At 51.3% G+C, this 8,502-nt stretch overlaps 1 long non-coding RNA gene across 5 annotated transcripts; it reads right to left on the reverse strand.

The window, feature by feature from the left end:
• Positions 1–486: 486 nt before the first annotated feature.
• LOC144298349 (uncharacterized) lies at positions 487–7,977 on the reverse strand. Of its 5 annotated transcripts, none has more exons than XR_013365306.1 (4): positions 7,876–7,977; positions 1,912–2,079; positions 1,498–1,617; positions 487–768 (listed from the first exon to the last, which is right to left on the reverse strand). It is a non-coding gene; the product is annotated as an uncharacterized LOC144298349 (long non-coding RNA). The 5 variants fall into 5 exon arrangements; XR_013365304.1 differs by having other exon boundaries at positions 1,912–6,778; XR_013365305.1 differs by having other exon boundaries at positions 1,912–6,781; positions 7,876–7,971.
• Between the last annotated feature and the right edge of the window lie 525 nt (positions 7,978–8,502).

Raw genomic sequence — 8,502 nt, forward strand, 5'->3', positions numbered from 1 at the left:
CAACAAGGTGGAAAAAATGTAATTATCTTAAGAACTGGTGCCAAAACTCCTCTCGGAAAGAATCTGGCTTTGGGCAAACAGCTTGATTTGTACATGGGCTAGAAGCTGAATCCTTGAGGGCCTGGCCCAAGGGGAAGCCAATATCAGGCCCAGCTCCATCTCAGGGCAATATAGCGGGGGTCAAAGAGCAGGGGAGTCTTGGAGAATGTAAACCAGAGGGGAATGCAAAGAACTCCTGGTGAGGAAAAAAAAAAAAAACTCCTGAAGAGGGCTTTGAGTGTCCTCTGCTTTGGGGATAGAAGGGCCAGATCATTTCACCTGGAACTCTGAGAAATCATGTCTCCCCTGCACCCCAGCTGACATCTCAGCAACTTGTATGTTCCAAGGATTCTACAAAAACAGATATTGCTTCTAAAATCAGAAAGAAAATTAAGGAAAATAAAGTCTCCTTTATTTATTTATTTATTTATTTATTTATTTATTTATTTATTTATTCTGACACACACACAGAGAGAGAAAGTACACAAACAGGGGGAGCAGCAGAGGGAGAAGCAAGCTCTCTGGGGAGCAGGAAGTCCGATGTAGGGCTCCATCCCAGCACTCTGGGATCATGATGTGAGCTGAAGGCAGCTGCTTGACTGATTGGGCCACCCAGATGCCCCTAAGTCTTCTTTATCTCAACCTGGAAACCGCCTTTCTGGAGCCATCCCCGATCACTCCCCATCTGAATCCATCCAGAACGAGTTGGCTCTGTCCTTCCCCTGCAGCCTGAAGGGAGTAAAGATGGTGCTCACTTCCCTGGTCGACCTTAATTCCTATCTGGTAGCATCTGGGTTTTCAGCTAATTTCAGCCCACTTAGAAAAACCCTATCCAGTTTGTGGGGTTTTCCCACACTTACAGAACCAGTCTCCTCATGTCACCCTCACAGCCCTCACCAGCTGGCGTTTTCTCCTGGAAGATCTGAGCCCCAGCTCCTTGGGGCTCCTCCTCCCAGCTTCTAACTTCTGGAGCACACCCCCCCCCCCCCCATGATGCCTCGGTGTTCAGTTTTGTTTTTTGTTTTTTTTTTTTTTTTTTTCGGTGTTCAGTTTTGATCTTTCCAGTTTTCTGATGACCACCTGTCCCTTATACGAAACACTTGCTATTAAAGTAGCTGCTGTGGTTTCTGCCTCCCGATTGGCCCTGACGGAGAGACTGCTGCAGAGTATCATCTTCCCCCACTGAGTTCCTAATGGATGATTTTACGGATGCACCTGTTAGATTTCCTCCTGTGATGGTGGAACATAGCTCCCACCTGTCTAGAAGTTGTTGGGTCCTGTCTTCCACCCCATTGACTATCCCCCCCAATCTCACTCCATCTACCTGTGTGCTTAACTAACCTAGGGTCCTCATCCAAGTCCCTAATTAAAACACAACCCAGGATAGAGACCTCGGTACGCCACTGAGGACCTCCCTCCCTTTCCCCCAAAGCACCTGCCAAGAGGCTTTGCTCTCACCTGGGTACTCGAGAATCACACCGGAGCTGAGACATGTGGAAAGCCATCTATGAGTCATCCCGAAACTGCAATCCAGCACAAGTGGGGCATGGTGGCGTCAGCTGGCACCGCCAGGGCTGCCTGCGGGGGGAATGGGCCTCCACAGTGAGAACCTGGCATCTCCATCACCCCAGAGAGCCATGCCTCACATCAGGAGCCCCTGGGCCTCTTTCCCTGGAGCACATTCACCCAGGTCCAGTGTTTACGCTGTTTACTAACTTCACAGCAAAGTAGCAGCACAAATAATATCAAAGGCCTATTTTGTAAATTGCATGTAAATTATATAATTTTCCCAGGAATGATTTTTACATCTAATTAGCACAAATTGTCCTACCCCCCCAAAAAAAAAGTTGCATGCAAAAATAGTTTTGGTACCTTTATTAGAAATGCTTCCTTAAAAATGGAAATAAGCAATCTTGCAAATCAAAGGGATTCCAAGGTCAGGCTTAGGAACCCCAGCTTCTCTTGGGGAATCCAGGAGGTGCTTGGAGGAGAGATTTCATTGAGTCGAGAAAGAGAGGCCCACCAAAGGTGGTCTCATCTCTGGGGTTAGGGAGTTGAACCCCAGAAGAGAAAGAGACATAAATACTAATCAGATATATCCTTTATGTCAGGAACCAGGCCCTGGGCTAAACACCCCCCATAGGTAACGTCCTCTTCGAGGCTTCATCCAGGGCAGTTGTCCCCACGCAAGGACTTCTGGGCCCAGACTCCTTTTTTTTTTTTTTTTTTTTAGATTTTATTTTATTTTATTTTATTTTATGAGAGACACAGAGCGAGAGAGAGAGATGGGCAGAGACACGGGCAGAGGGAGAAGCAGGCTCCATGCAGGGAGCCCGATGTGGGACTCGATCCCGGGCCTCCAGGACCACAACCTGGGCCGACGGTAGCGCTAAACCCCTGAGCCACCCGGGCTGCCTCCTAGATTCCTTTCTATGTCAAGGCTCCCTCCTGAGTCCCCTCATGCCAGCAGCAGACAGGAAAGGGAAGGAGAAGATGTGTGCAGAATGCCCACTCTCTCTTAACCACCTCAACTCAGAGGTGTTCTCATCACTTCTATATTCCACTGGTAACAACTAGTCAGAACCAAAGGGCAGAGGGAACAGAGCTAGAACAGTGAGCCTTGGAAATTCCTGATAAGCACAAGACATGGGCACTGCTGACTCTGCCCCAACACTCAGCACAGGACCAGGTCCTATAGCCTTCTCCCCATAGACAGGGGTTGGCTCCATCTGTTGGTTGGATTCCTGGTCCAGACTCTGCTGAGAATTCCTCAGCTGACCATCCGCCTAGAAAGGCATGTCATTTCTGTTTAGGGACTCTGGCTGCCACAAGATCACATTCACCCATCTACAAAGCTGGCTGTCAGATGGGCTCAGGCCAGGCCTGCCTCATCCCTGGGACACCTGTCAGGGTGAGGCTCCTGGTTGCCACCCACGGCTCTCCATTCCTCCGCCCTGCTTGTACCCCACCACTGAGTCCTGTATCCATTACTTAGGACTGTTACAAATGGAGCGGCTTAAAGAAACTTATTGTTTCACTGTTCTAGAGTCCATGATCAAGACACAGGCAAAGCTGGTGCCTCTTGAGGGCTGTGAGGGGGAATGCAGCCCGGGCACCTCTCTCCCTCAGCTTCTGGCCCTCTACTAGCAATCTTTGGTGTTCCTTGGCTTGATGCCAAGCCTTCAGCTTCCCTTGGCATCCTTCCTCATACCATCCTCCCTCTGTGCCTGTCTCCATGCCCAAATTCCCTTTTTATAGGGACAGTCATACTGGATTGACCTTGTTTTAACTTGATTATCTGCAAAGACCCTATGTCGGTACTAGAGAGGGACTTCAACACTGGCAGGGAGGATAGTGGGGAGATGGCACAATTCAACCCACAACAAGGTCCCAGCATGCTTTGAAGTCTTAGCTGAAAATACCTTGACACCCCTGGGCAACCCCACCTGCCCAATAGTTAGAGAGAAGGGAGAGGGCTCTTCTGATGAGAACACCCCCACCTCCCATCCTCAGGCCCAGAATGAGTGGCTACAGGAGGCAGGTGTGAGAGAGGAGGAATTCAAGCAGCCAGACTCAGAGTCCTGCAACATCAGTAGCCTCATGACGACTAATAATTATTAAGTTATTAATAAGGATTGATCTGGATCCCTCCAAAGATTACAGAGGAGGCTAGCTCCTAGCATGAAACAGATGGATAAAAACAACTCCGAAGAAAGCTGCTCACTAGCCTGGGGACCAAGTGGCCCAGTGTCACCTTCTGGGGCATATGGCCTCAGAAACAGACCTGGGTGTGAATCCCAACCTGCCACTTTTGGGCTAAGACACCTCAAGCAAGCCCATCCCTTCCTCCCAGGATTGAGCGAGTGTTGCATAAGAGGCATTTGCCAAGTGCCCACGCAGAGGGTTGCTCTCTAAGTGTTTGCTGAGGCTCACAGGGAAAGTTGGAGGCTGGAACCTTGCTGAAGCCTGAGCACAGAGTCAGGGCCACACGAGCTACAGAATGGTAGAGTCATTGTACATAATTTGACAGAAGTCTGCATAGGACTTCTTGCTGCTCATTGATGGCTGCCAACCCTGAGCCAGTAACACCTAAAATAGACACGGCGTGGTGGTAGAGTTGACAACACAGATACACACACAGACACACAGACACAGACAGACAGAGAGACCAACACACACACACACACACACACACACACACACACACACACACACATTGCTGCCTGGGTTTCAGAGCCCCGAGCCCATTCCAGGCCTAGGGCCATCGTTTCCCTTCTACCCTATTTCACTTTTCTTCTGAGGCTCTCAGAACCTCCCCTTTGGAGGTCCTCAGCAAGTTTATATTTGGGAATAATTGTAACGTAATTTGATACATAATTAGGGCAGGATAGAAGACTGCGCTTTTAACTACCCATACATCCCCATCTCATTTAAATAATTCCTAATATATCCAAGCAGGCTGCCTTGCACGGCACTGATGTGTATTGAGCTGAGGATAATGAAATAAGGGATGGGCGAGGGGAAATGCTATTTCAGAGTCTGAAGATCACCAATTAATGACATGAAAAACCGAGAGGGACTCTGTTCGCTTAATGTCCCCCCGGGCAAGGCACAAATGCAGACCCCTCCCGGCCTCCCCATTCAGCATCCCCAAGGCAATTAAGAGAAGCCAGAGGGACGATGTAGGCGGGGAGAACGGGGACAGAGGGGACAGGGCTGGTGCAAGGATGGCCCCTGCCACCACCACCAAAATAACCATTTCCACATCCCAAAGCGCCTCCACCCTGACCCAGCTCCCCCTGCTGCCTCCCCTCATTCTCCACCACACATTGATCGGGCACCTACTGTTTTATGCCAGCACTGAGGTCTAGCCATAGATTCGCGGGCCCTGTTCTAACGGAACAATCCACCCACTCAGCCACCGGCTCATCACAGCCCTTGATCCTGAAGGACCCTCGGTCCCTCTGCACTTTCATCCCAGGCCACCGGCCACTCACTGAGCTCTAACCTCACAAGCTCAGGGGCTTTGCACATGCTGCCCCTCTGCCTGCACACCGCCCTCACTCCTCCCTGGCTGGTTTCTGTCCAGCCTCAGGCTTCACTTACATGCTCCTTCTTGGAGAGGCCTTCCCAGACCCCCTGTCATTCACCCCAGCACCCCATGTATCTACCTCATGGCACAAACCACAAGATATAACTTACATATTATATTCCCAAGCTCCAAGCAGCAGGGACCATGTCATATTTTCTCCTATGTAGCCTAAGCCTAACACAGAACAAGCACAGAGAAGGTATCAGTGCAAACGGTTCATGGGTGTTGAATGGATGATTCTATGAAAGAGAGAGAGGTGGTAAGCAGCACTGGCCTTGTGCTCCTGCTTAGTGCACCCCCTCCAACCTCCTCTATCACATGTTTCTCTGAATACCCCACCACCTGGCTCCTCGGGGAGGCTCATACCTCCTACTGGTGGCTTTTCTCTCAGTTACCCAAGACCTCTGCATTCCCGCCACCTGTACCCCATCAGCCAGCTCTGGGACATTACAGTGTGGCTTCTCCAAGTGTGATTACTAAACAGCAAGGCGCCACCATCATGTGGAGAGACAAGGGGTCTGAGTTGGGGCTGGAATGGGTCAATGAGCATAGCTTCTGGCAGGAGCTGAGATGTGGTCGCACAAGACAGAAGTCACATCTTGGAGTGGAAGCCCAGGCCAGCTAGGCCTCAGCAGCTGGGCTTTGGGGATGGGCCAGGAGAGAGCAGCTAATGGTCCTACACTCTGAGCTGTGCTAGTCTCTTAACAGAAACAAGAGATCCTCCAGCATCTTTATGCTTCTCCACCCCTACCACACACACACACACACACACACACACACACACACACACGTTTTCCCAGAACTAAGGCCTCTGCCCACAGCGCTAGGTGTGAACTTGGCATCCAGAAAATACTTGCTCCATCAACACAGCCCACAGGACTCCCAAAGGGGAGAATTGGGGGATTTCATTTTTCTTCCAAAAGGCCTCTTAGCAGATTTGTTTGACTCACATGATCTGGATTCACATCCTCTCTCTGCAAGGAGCCTGGCACGGGAGTGACTGAGCTATCCCACAACCCAAGATGGAATATAGGCCAAAGTGGTTCCTGCCTGGGAACACAGCTTTATCCCCCTGTCCTCACTCATCTGCCATCACCCTGGTGCCTGCTCATGGCCGGGGCATGGGACCACTTGGCAAAGCATCCTGGGATGCAAGATCCAACATGTCTATCCTCCCTGACCTCTTGCTCTGTCCTCACTAGCCTGGGAATCTTGGCAAGCACCTCCAAGGTCATTAGCTACATTCCTAGATAAACACCAGGGCCCCACACGCTGGAAGCACTGCGTACCTTTAGGACAGACTTGTTCCCCATTGCCAGCCTCTCTGTGGACCAGACAGACCACAAAGTCCAGGACAGGCCCCATCTTAAACACAGGACCCTAAAGACCACCACAATGAACAGTCAACACATCAGACCTCCTCCTCCTAGCTTTTCAGTTCAGAAAATGTGCTCAGCACACAAGGGTTCCCTCCAGGCCTGGGCAGCACAGTGGAGGGCTGGGAGCTCCAACTTGGAAACCAGACTGCTTCACTCCAGACCCAAGCTCTCTTGCTCCCTGGCTTTGTGGCCTTGGCTCATCACTCCCCTCTCACCGCCTGGCTCTTCACTTGTAAGTGGAGGTTAATGCGATGCCTCTTTCCAAGAGCTGCTGTGAGATCAAATGAACGCAAGTTTGAATTAGTCCTCAGGTTAATACCTCAAGTTAATGTCCTGTTTTGCCTAAAACCATCCCAGATTTAGCTCTGAAAGTCCTGCACCCCAAGAACACCTCACTCTGCCAACAACAAACAGGGGTTATCCCCCTAACAAAATATATGTGTATATTTATATATGAGATGCCTGATGTGTAGCAAGTACTAAATAATATTTTTTTTTAAAAGGAGGGAGGACATCTGGGTGGCTCACGTTGAGCGTCTCTGCCTTTGGCTCAGGTGGTGATCCCGGGATCCTGGGATGAGTTCCACATCGGGCTCCCCGCAGGGAGCCTGCTTCTCCCTCTGCCTATGTCTCTGCCTCCTTCTGTGTGTCTCTCATGAATAAATAAATAAAATCTTTTTTAAAAAATTAAATAAATAAAACCCCCTGAGCTGGGCATCGGTGACATCACCTGCCAAAATGTGCTCCTGCCCCCACTTGCCCAGCCCACCCCCCGCTTCCATGGCAGTCTCACAGATTGATGTGGGGCCAGGCTCCCCATTCAATGCCTGGAGCAGGACTTCCCAGACCCCCGTGTGAGGCAGACCCCTTCCCCTGCTGGCCTGGGACGCCTGGAGGGGTCCCCGCACCCGGAAACATCCTGTCCGGTGGCCCCTCCTCTGGCGTCAGAGTCTTTCTGCTCCAAACAGATGGGCCCCCGGGGGCCACCCCCGCAGCCTAGGGAAGCCCCAGCCCCTTTCACACTCAGGTAAAACTTTAACCAGAGGCCTTTGGCGGCGCACTGGGCCCTGCACTCCCATTCAGGGTATGATAAATGGCTGCTGTCACAGCGACATGAATGCCAATATTGAAGAGCCCCGCTCTCTGTCTCCCTCCCTTTCAGGCTGCCAACTTCTTCTCTCTTAAGCCACCGGGTGTCATTCACGTGTCACCTTCTACTGAATGCCCCCCAGTCAGAGACCCTTGCTCCCGCTGCCCCCGCCTCCCACCTGCCCACCCCACCCCCTTCTCCTGCTCCCCAAATCCTCTCCTTTCCCATCCCTCCTCCAGCCCCAACTGGCCCCCATCCCAGGCCAGGAAGCTCACACTCGTGCCCCTATCATCCAGGCTGTCGCCACCAGGACAACTGAGCCCAGGCACAGGAACTCGCAGCTCTGTCCCCACAGCTCTGGCACCATGTCAGCATTCTTAAAGGGAAGGAAGGCAAAAATCAAACAGGAGCCCCAAAAAGTAAATGAGAAGAGAACAGAGTCATAGTGCCCTAATACAATGGTTTTTACCCCAAATGCCAGACTATTATAATGGGCTGAGTCCAGGTTGTGTTTCTCTGGGGAGAGGAACCAAAGATTCCATCAGATTCTCCAAAATGGATCAAGGATTGCTGCTCAGAGGCTCTGCTCATCCCAAGAGGGGGCCTGGCAGCACTGGAAATCGCATAGCTGCTCCACGCTACGGTATCAAAGCCACACTGTTGAAGTAGACAACCCCACTCCTGAGGCCTCCTCCATCCAAGTGGCTCTTGACCCTCCCCGATGGCGTAAGAGGGAGCCACACACTGGACAGCCAAGGACAAAGGGGCCCAGAATCCACCACGGAAAGGAACACGGTGGTGGGTTCTGGGCATTTCTGTAGCGGGGAGAAATGCTATTTTCTTTGAGGACAGGAAATAGCTGCGTGCTGGCCTATCTTTGTCAGAGCCCTTGTCAGCCCTGA

The sequence above is a fragment of the Canis aureus genome, chromosome 26, assembly GCF_053574225.1.
Source record: "Canis aureus isolate CA01 chromosome 26, VMU_Caureus_v.1.0, whole genome shotgun sequence".
NCBI classification, from domain to species: Eukaryota; Metazoa; Chordata; class Mammalia; order Carnivora; family Canidae; genus Canis; species Canis aureus.